The sequence below is a fragment of the Chenopodium album genome, chromosome 18 (genome assembly GCF_948465745.1).
Source record: "Chenopodium album chromosome 18, dcCheAlbu1.1, whole genome shotgun sequence".
Lineage (NCBI taxonomy): Eukaryota > Viridiplantae > Streptophyta > Magnoliopsida > Caryophyllales > Amaranthaceae > Chenopodium > Chenopodium album.
This window is the reverse complement of record NC_137851.1, coordinates 30,829,242-30,837,893: the sequence shown is the minus strand read 5'-3', so window position 1 is coordinate 30,837,893 and position 8,652 is coordinate 30,829,242. Positions and strand designations below refer to the sequence as shown.

The window sequence follows — 8,652 nt, the reverse complement described above, 5'->3', positions numbered from 1 at the left end:
GTTATTCCACCCAAGCCCTATGACATAGTTATGAGTTTCTTCTCAATCATGTATTTGACTATGTTTTTTTTTGGGGGGGATTTGAACCTTATGCTTTCATGTGGGGGTTCAAGTTTTTATAAACTTATGCGATTTCTTTATAAGAAGTTTATGTTATTAAAGACCCCATATGAATATTTGGAGGGAGTTTTTATATCCAAATATTTCATTCATTGAGAATGTAGGTTTTAGGCGTACTGCTAAGGGTTTTGATCTGAATCGGACTTTGTTGTCCAATGTGGGGGAAGTAATAAAGAATTAGTGTTGGACTCGAAGTCTAGGCTCAGTTTTTGCTTGGTAATTGCATTTTAGTTCATGACTTTGTAGGCGAGTCTTGGAGTAATTTTATCCTGAGCTTAATTGATCCTTTATATGGATAATTTGTCTTTGAGCATATATGTTTGTTAGCACTATGTTTCAAGTGATTAGATATGCACATTGGAATGCCATGTCTTTCTTTCTTCTTTGAAAAATGCCTATCATGAGATTCGAACTCACAACCACAAAAATACGCATTAAATGACTTACCATCTCTATTTCATGAGTGATTGATTCCGTGGAAGAAGTCATTGAATATGAGTTAGGTCATGTCTAACTATGTGTAGAATTTGACAATCTTTTTCTTGGGATTGTAATGCTTGATTTATTTCCTAAGGATTTTGTTAGAATGAACTCTATAAGGCTAAACTTGTGATTTGGATGAGTCATTACTATCAGATAAATTGTTTGAATTTATTGATTATATGGGAGCAATTTGTGTTCATTTGGTAGTGTTATGTTTCTTGGGAACTATGCTTAATCTAACATTGTTTAATATGTAAGTAGATTAAGCAGGTATACTCTTAACTCGAGAAATGTCAAATATTCGTTTAGAGAAGGTTGCATATGTACTTGAAAAGTACACAACATTAGAGTTTGCACTATTGCAAGTTTCCATGAGTTCTTGGAGTTCGACGAATAGCTCAAACTCAAGCGGTTATAAAGCAAGATGGTCAAGAGTATATGGCTCTTATGAGAAAATGTGCTTGCAAATATCCCATTGTAGGGGAATTTGTTGTGATTTGCAAGTTGTGGTTACTTTTGATTGAACCATGCCTATAATGGTTGATGTCAAAGATAATTTTGTCGAATGGGGTGATATACTAGACTACATAAAAGTCTAAAAGGAATGTTACGGATCCGTTAACTAATAAAGGCCTGTGTATAAAACTAGTTTTGGTAACATCGGAAGGGATGGGACTAAAAGCCCAAAGTATGAATTACAAGTAATCAACTCCTACTCATTATGAGTTCAAAGGGGAACATTATGAAATAATTCGGAAGCACAAAAATTTTATTTTTGTCCATCCCTAGATGTTTGATGTGTGCTTGCTGCAAATGGAAAGAGGATGAGCAAATGGCTCTTAATGAACCCATATCCATATTTTTGGTGGACTTGATGGGATTCACCTACTTAGGTGTGGAAGTGTGGCGGCTTCCTATGAGTATTGTGAGGGCTAATACTCTAGAGCACCTATGAGCATCCAGGCTGGACGTATGGCCAGTATAATGCGTCACCTTTATTCGCGGAATTTCAGAATATTATACATGTTCAATTGTGTGGCTCAAAGTGACGGGTCTCTAACTCCCTATTAAGTTCACGACGAAGGTCACTTGGTAGGTGAGGGATCATAGCTTGATGTCCACTATGTGTTAATTCAAGTCGCGAGACATTTACACTTATGCAATTGTTTTGTTTTGCCCAAAAACTAATTTTCTTTCTTTCTTTCACATCTTCGAACCTGTGGGGGATTGTTGGAAGTTCTTGAGTGAAACACAAATAAAAGTGAGGAAATAATAGAGAGAGTCCCACTTTGATAATTTACCAAAGCTCCATGTCATTTATTCTTTGGAGTAGTTTTGCACTACTTGATTGAGAAGCGATAATCGGGTTATGGGCTATTGTTATTGGAATATTTTGTATCTATTACAATATTCATGCTGTATTCATTTAAATTAAGTTATTGAGAATGCCATTCATAATTCGGGGGTTACGCTCATTCATGGTCTTATTAATGCCTAGCCGTTACCTCCTTGATTACCCATTTTATTAGTTGGTCAATGGCACATGATACTCCTCTTTATAAAAGCTGGCAGTTTCCCTTTGTAATAGATGTTGGCCGTTGCTTTCTTCTCTGATCTATGCACATCCTTGGCTTCCACAAGATACACACAAAATTCAGAAATATTATCTTCTCTTCATAAAAATATCCCTTCGGTTTTTGGGCAAGTATTCTGGGTTCCAGTCGGGTTTGTGAGTGCACATAAACTCCGGCGCTGTGCTTATCTTGGAGGGCGACCGCTTTTAGTCTACTGCACCGGGAGGTAGCGCGGAATCGTCTTTTAGGTCAGTGGTTTTCCACGACGCGGCAATTATCAATTTGGTCTACACAACGTTGAGATAAGTATTTATCGTATTATATTTGCTTATTTACTAACAGAATCAAATCAAACTTGTACTTTGTTATCCCCCTCCTGTTTGTACTAAGGCCTATTATAAGGACCTATCTTTTGTTGGCTCTATGCCTTTTGATTACTGAAACTGGTGATGTCCCAGCTGCTAGTCTGCTACTGTTAACTTTGCATTAAACAACGACTTAAGCAATAAATCTAGCATCGATCTTTTCCATCAAAAAAATAAAATAAAATGCAAACTTTATGTCTCCAATTAGCTTGATTTTGTCTGACATTAAAAAATAATAAATAAATAAAAAAAAAAGTGAACCACATCAACCTAAGAAATACATTAGCTTTGTGTATCCGAACCTACATGGACACTAGAATATGGAATTTATCTTGACACAACACTAGATTTTATTTCTAACACTAGATTAGAAAACTGTACTAATAAATTCAATAATATATTACATAATATATAACATTTATTCATTTTATAATAGTTAAAAATAAAGTCAAATATTAATAGTGTAAAAAAGTTAAAGTGATGCGAATATTAAAAAATTGAAAGAGTAGTTTATAGTTAATGCTTCAGAGAAAAAACAAAAAGTTACAACATTTTTTATTTGAATTCTTAACTACTCATATGTTTCATAAATCACTCAACGCATAATTACTCATACTAGGTTAGGTCTGTGCCATGCATAATAATTTACTACTATAATCTATTTTATTTATTTTTATCAAAATAATATGGACAAGATACAACTATAATACACTTTGTTTTCATTTTCTTCTAGTTTTGTATATATAATGAAATTAAATATGAAATAAAGTCATCAATTAGACCGATGAGTTATTAAAACTACATCTAAACAATATAAGTCTTTTATAAAAAGTTAATGAATAATGCTTATCATTTCCTTCTTATTAACTAAATAAATATTTTAAAATTATGTATTACACATTTACACCCTATGAGTAGCTAGGAATAATAAACCCCTTTAACAATATTTGGTTGACTAACAAAATATATTTAATAATATGAAAGTATAGAAGATAAAAATTTAAAAAATGATGAAATTTTAATTAATCAAATTGTCTTACGTTGTACATGATTGATTACATGCAAACATAGACTAAGGTTTATAATATTAAGCTATATTGTTATACGCATTTCATTTTATTATGTTCTTGGTATTAAAATTATGTGAGAAACCAATTAAAGCGTTAAGAAATCCACCACTTTCAATAATTGTAGGTTACCATTAGAGCACTTTATAACTAAAAAGTATACCAGTAATAATAAAAATTGATGTGACAAAACAAGGTACAAGATAATGTATATAGTTTACCATTTAAGATGATCTAGATTATTTTGCTAACAATCTGTAGTTTATTTCCTAGAACCTTAATATGAGAAACAGGGAATTTCCCTTAATTTGTATCCACCAATGGCATGTAGATCATGTAATTAATAATTTTATTTCCATTTATCTAATTAATTATTAATTTTGTGCTATCCGGCCATGCGATTCTAGTTCATCCACATGCAAGAGGGCGGGTTGAGAACCATGTGAATGGCATTGGAGGATACTTACCATTGTACAAAGCAGCGCTTAAAGGTGATTGGAATGAAGCGTCGAGATTTCTGTATAGAAACCCGGAGGCATTGACGACTAAGATCACCATCGCCTCAGAAACCGCTCTTCACATTGCTGTAGGGGCCGGACAATCTTTCGAGTTTGTGGACTCACTGATAAGGAGGATATCTCCTAATGACTTGAGCTTAACTTATCAAAATGGGGAGACTGCTCTTTCAGTGGCTGCAATAGTTGGCAATGTTGAAGTTGCCAAATTACTGGTAAACAAGAATCCTGATTTGCCTAATATTTGTGGCAATTTTGGCTTTCCTGTCCATAGAGCTGCGCACAGTGGCGTATCCAGACATTCCAAAGAGTGGGTTCGGAGTCGTTAAAAAATGAGCGAAAAATTTATTAATTAAGGTTCGATACATAAGTTTAAATTTCGTCCTACGAATGGAATACACTTAGAAAAATGAAAGAAAACACAAAAACGTTATTTGAGTTTTCATACTTTATTAGCATGTCAATACACATTATCATCACTAACTCTAGAAATAAGTCTCTCTCGCGACAAGTAACTAAAGTATTATTCAAGCAGGTTTTCGGCACGTTAGTTTCATGAAAAACTCTGAACTCATGGTGAAAACAAAAAAATCCACAGTCTACATTAATATCAGGGAAAATTCATGTAATTGTTAATTTATCCATAAGCAAGGATTGAATTCTAACATTCTAGTTTTTAATATAGTACATCAATAATACAACAAAATCAAATAAGTATCAAACTAATTTAAAATCTCTAATTAATCTAACATTCTAAGTTCAAACTCTAAAAACTCAATATTACACCCCCAAAAAAAAAAAAAAAAAAAAAAAAAAAAAAAAAAAAAAAAAAAAAAAAAAAAACTTACGTAGTATATAAATTACAAGTATATATCAATTATCAATAAATTACAATAACCCAACAAGATCTAACTCCACAATCAATCATATCATCCAATTATATACTATACTGTACTTATCAAATTAGCAATTCGCAAGTAGTATCAATTTAAAAACAGTGAACTTATGTACTGGGTTAATTGAAGGGTTTGGGAATTTGGGGGAAAATGGGGAGTAAGAGAGAGAAAGTTTGAGGGTAGGCCCAGTATCCCTGATGGTATTGACTAAATGTTCCAACAAAAATAAAAGTGAGGTTTTGTGGAATGCCGGACTCGAACCGTTGATCTCTTACAATCTAATAGTTAGGATGCGATGAAAAAAAACCCACTGGGCTGCGCTTGGAAATCTTTAAAACGTATCAACAAAAATTACTTTTAAACTTTTTTTCAGAAGATCAGTGGGTTCAATGAACCCATTTGAACCCATCCTGTATCCGCCCCTGGCTGCGCAACTTGGTCAAGAGAAAATGATTCGCTATCTATTAGATGTTACTTACTGTGGCATTGAGCGTAGTCCTTTTACAGGCTATTTTGGAGGTCGACTTCTAAATTACATCATTACTGCGGAGTTATTCGGTAAGTATTTTTGTTTTGTTTTTTTTTTTTTTTTTTTAAAAAAATAGTTAATTTTCTAAAATTTTATGTTACTTTCAAACAAAAAAAATTATTATTTGAAAACCACATATTGAGATGAATAAAACAAGTTTAATCTTAAGCCTTGTATGTTTGACTTAAATAACCGGACGAATATAAATTCATGAAAATTCGTTAATGTACAGCTATTTGGTTAGCATAAAAAACATAAAAAGTAAAAACGTGAGAAGTTGAAATTTCGTGAAATATTAAAATTCCTAAAAAACAAGATAATTGAGTTACTTACCTTATCTTGATCACTCAAACTTCTTGTGCTTACTTTAGAATGAAATTACATTATTACTCTAAAATAATCGAAAAAATAGTTAGGCCTTGTTCTTTAGAGCTGATCTGCTTTGCTGAGTCCTGCTATGCTCTGCTCTGCTATTCTGAAATATGCTCTGCTCTACTTCGATCTGCTCTGCCTACTCTGCCCTGCCTTGCTCTGCTCTGCTCTGCTTAAAAATATTACTTAATATTGAATTATTATAATAATAATTAATATTTAATAATAATAATTAATATTAAATTTTTAAATTAATAATTAATAATAATAATAAATAATTAATATTTAATAATAATAATAATAATTAATATTTAATAATTATAATAATAGTAATAATAGTAATAGTAATTATTATTATTAATTGATTTTTATAATAAAAATTAATACTTAAAGATAATAATTATTAATTTTTAATAATAATAATAATAATAATAATAAATAAATATTATTTAATAATAATAACAAAAATTAGAATAATAATTAATATTTAATAATAATATTTAATGATTATAATAATAATGTGATAATTAATAGTAGTAGTAGTAGAGGTAGTAGTAGCAGTAGTAGCAGGGGTAGCAGTAGTAGTAGTAGTAGTAGAGGTAGTAGTAATAGTAGTAGTAGTAGTAGAGCAGTTGCAGTGGTAGTAGTAGCAGCAGTAGTAGTAGTAGAGCAGTAGCAGTAGTAATAGTAGTAGCAGTAGTAGCAGCAGCAGCAGCAGTAGTAGTAGTAGCAGCAGCAGCAGTAGTAGCAGCAGCAGCAATATTAGAGTAGAAGCAGCAGCATCAGTAGTAGTAGCAGTAGTAGTAATAATAATTATAATAATAGTAATAATAATAATAATGAAATCTGCTCTGCTCTACTGCTCCTGCTCTGCTCTGCCCAGAAACTCAAAAGAACAGGGCCTTAGAGTTGTTATAATGTTACACAAAATAACAGGAAATTACTTCCTTTGTCTCGCAAGTTCTTTGCTCCATTGCAAATATTAAAATTAAAATTTGATAAGTTAGACTAAATTTTCGTTAATTAGTACTCTGTAAACAAAAATTTTTAATCAAATCAGGCGTACATAATTATTGTACATCCAATGTAAAGTTGTCTTGAAATGATCAAAAGTTACCCCAATACGTATAAAAGTTACCTTATTATAATATTATGTATAAACGTTACTACATACAAATAAGAGCTATCTATGTTACTATATACAAACTTTATCTTGTTGTCAATTTACAATAAAATCGTATCAAGTTTAAAGCTACACATAAAAGGCAAAAAGCAGTGGCGGAGCCAGGAATATCAAAACGTACGGGGGGACAAATGAAAATTATATAGATTTGCAAAAGTGTTGGAAAAAATAAATAGTACTTGAACATGTAGCTATAATAATTACTCCCTCCGTTTCATAATTAGAAACCTATTTCCTAATTTTTACGGGAATTAAGGAGGTTGATCGAGAGTACAAATACGCATGTGGGGATAGAGAGAGATAGAGAGAAAGAAAAAGTGAATTGTTGAAGAGATTGCGAGAGAAAGTATTGGGAATTGATGTCAAAAGTACAAAAAAGAAAAAGAAAAAGGATGACAAACCATAAAAAGGGTATTATTGTCAAAAAGTACTATCTATAAATATAAATAGGCTTCTAATTTTGAACACCCAAAAAAGAAAAATTGGCTTCTAATTATAAAACAGAGAGAGTATTAAAGTTTTCAAATACAACTCATTCATTTAAATTTCTTACGAAAAAAATAATCCAACATCATATAATAATTTTTCCTCCTCCGCTGGTACATTACTAGTATTTGAACCATTTCATATTTAGAAATATTTACTTATGCATTCGAATTTTAGATGAATTCAAAAATAAGTTAGTATAGGTATTTAAATGCACTTTCCATAATTACCTACCATCATAATTTATTGTTTAGAAAAATGGAAGAAATTTTTTTCTTTTAAACATATTTATAGAATAATTATAAAAAAAAAACAAAAAAACAAAAAAAAGAGGTAAAATGGCCTTCAATAAGAATAGCTCAATTTTACATATTCAGAAGGGACTATCCTACCGAAAAAAAAGAAAGGACTGAAAAAAGTAATAGGAAGGGGTTGATCCCGGGTCCGGCATTATGGAAGTTTTTCAAGTTGCGCTTAATTACCACAGCGCTATATAAATTGTTGCATGTATTATGTGCATGCAATTCTATTTAACTTATTAACTTTTTTTTTAAGTGGGGGACAGCTCCCATGCTGGCTCTGCCTCTGGCAAAAAGCTATCCTAAATTAGCTAAAAGTTACTGTAATATTTTCTGATATACAGTACACTAAATTATTTGTAAACCAGGTGTACATAAAAAGTATTGCTCCCTCAATTCCAAAATAAATGCCTATTTTGACTTTGTTATTCATATGTTACGCTTTGACCCATGTTTGTGCATTACACATATATAAGAACAACATAGTCATGTCAATACTTGTTATAATCGTTAAATTTTCTAAAATCTAAATATCAACCTTCTTTTATTATTTATACCTATGGGTAATTAAAGTTAAAGATATACATTGTTAGTCAAAGTTTTACGTCAATAAATGAATCAGTCAAATAAGGATATTTATTTTAAAACAAAGTGAGTAAGAGACAACATAGTCATGTAAGGTCTTATATGAGAGGGAAATTCTCTTTGGTACTCTAGTGTTTTTAATTTTCTCTTTGGTGAAATGCAAAACACTTAATTATCT

At 31.1% G+C, this 8,652-nt stretch overlaps 1 pseudogene; it reads left to right on the top strand.

Moving 5' to 3' along the window:
- Positions 1 to 893: 893 nt before the first annotated feature.
- Positions 894 to 8,652, top strand: part of LOC145592058 (uncharacterized) — a 58,435-nt pseudogene continuing 50,676 nt past the window's right edge.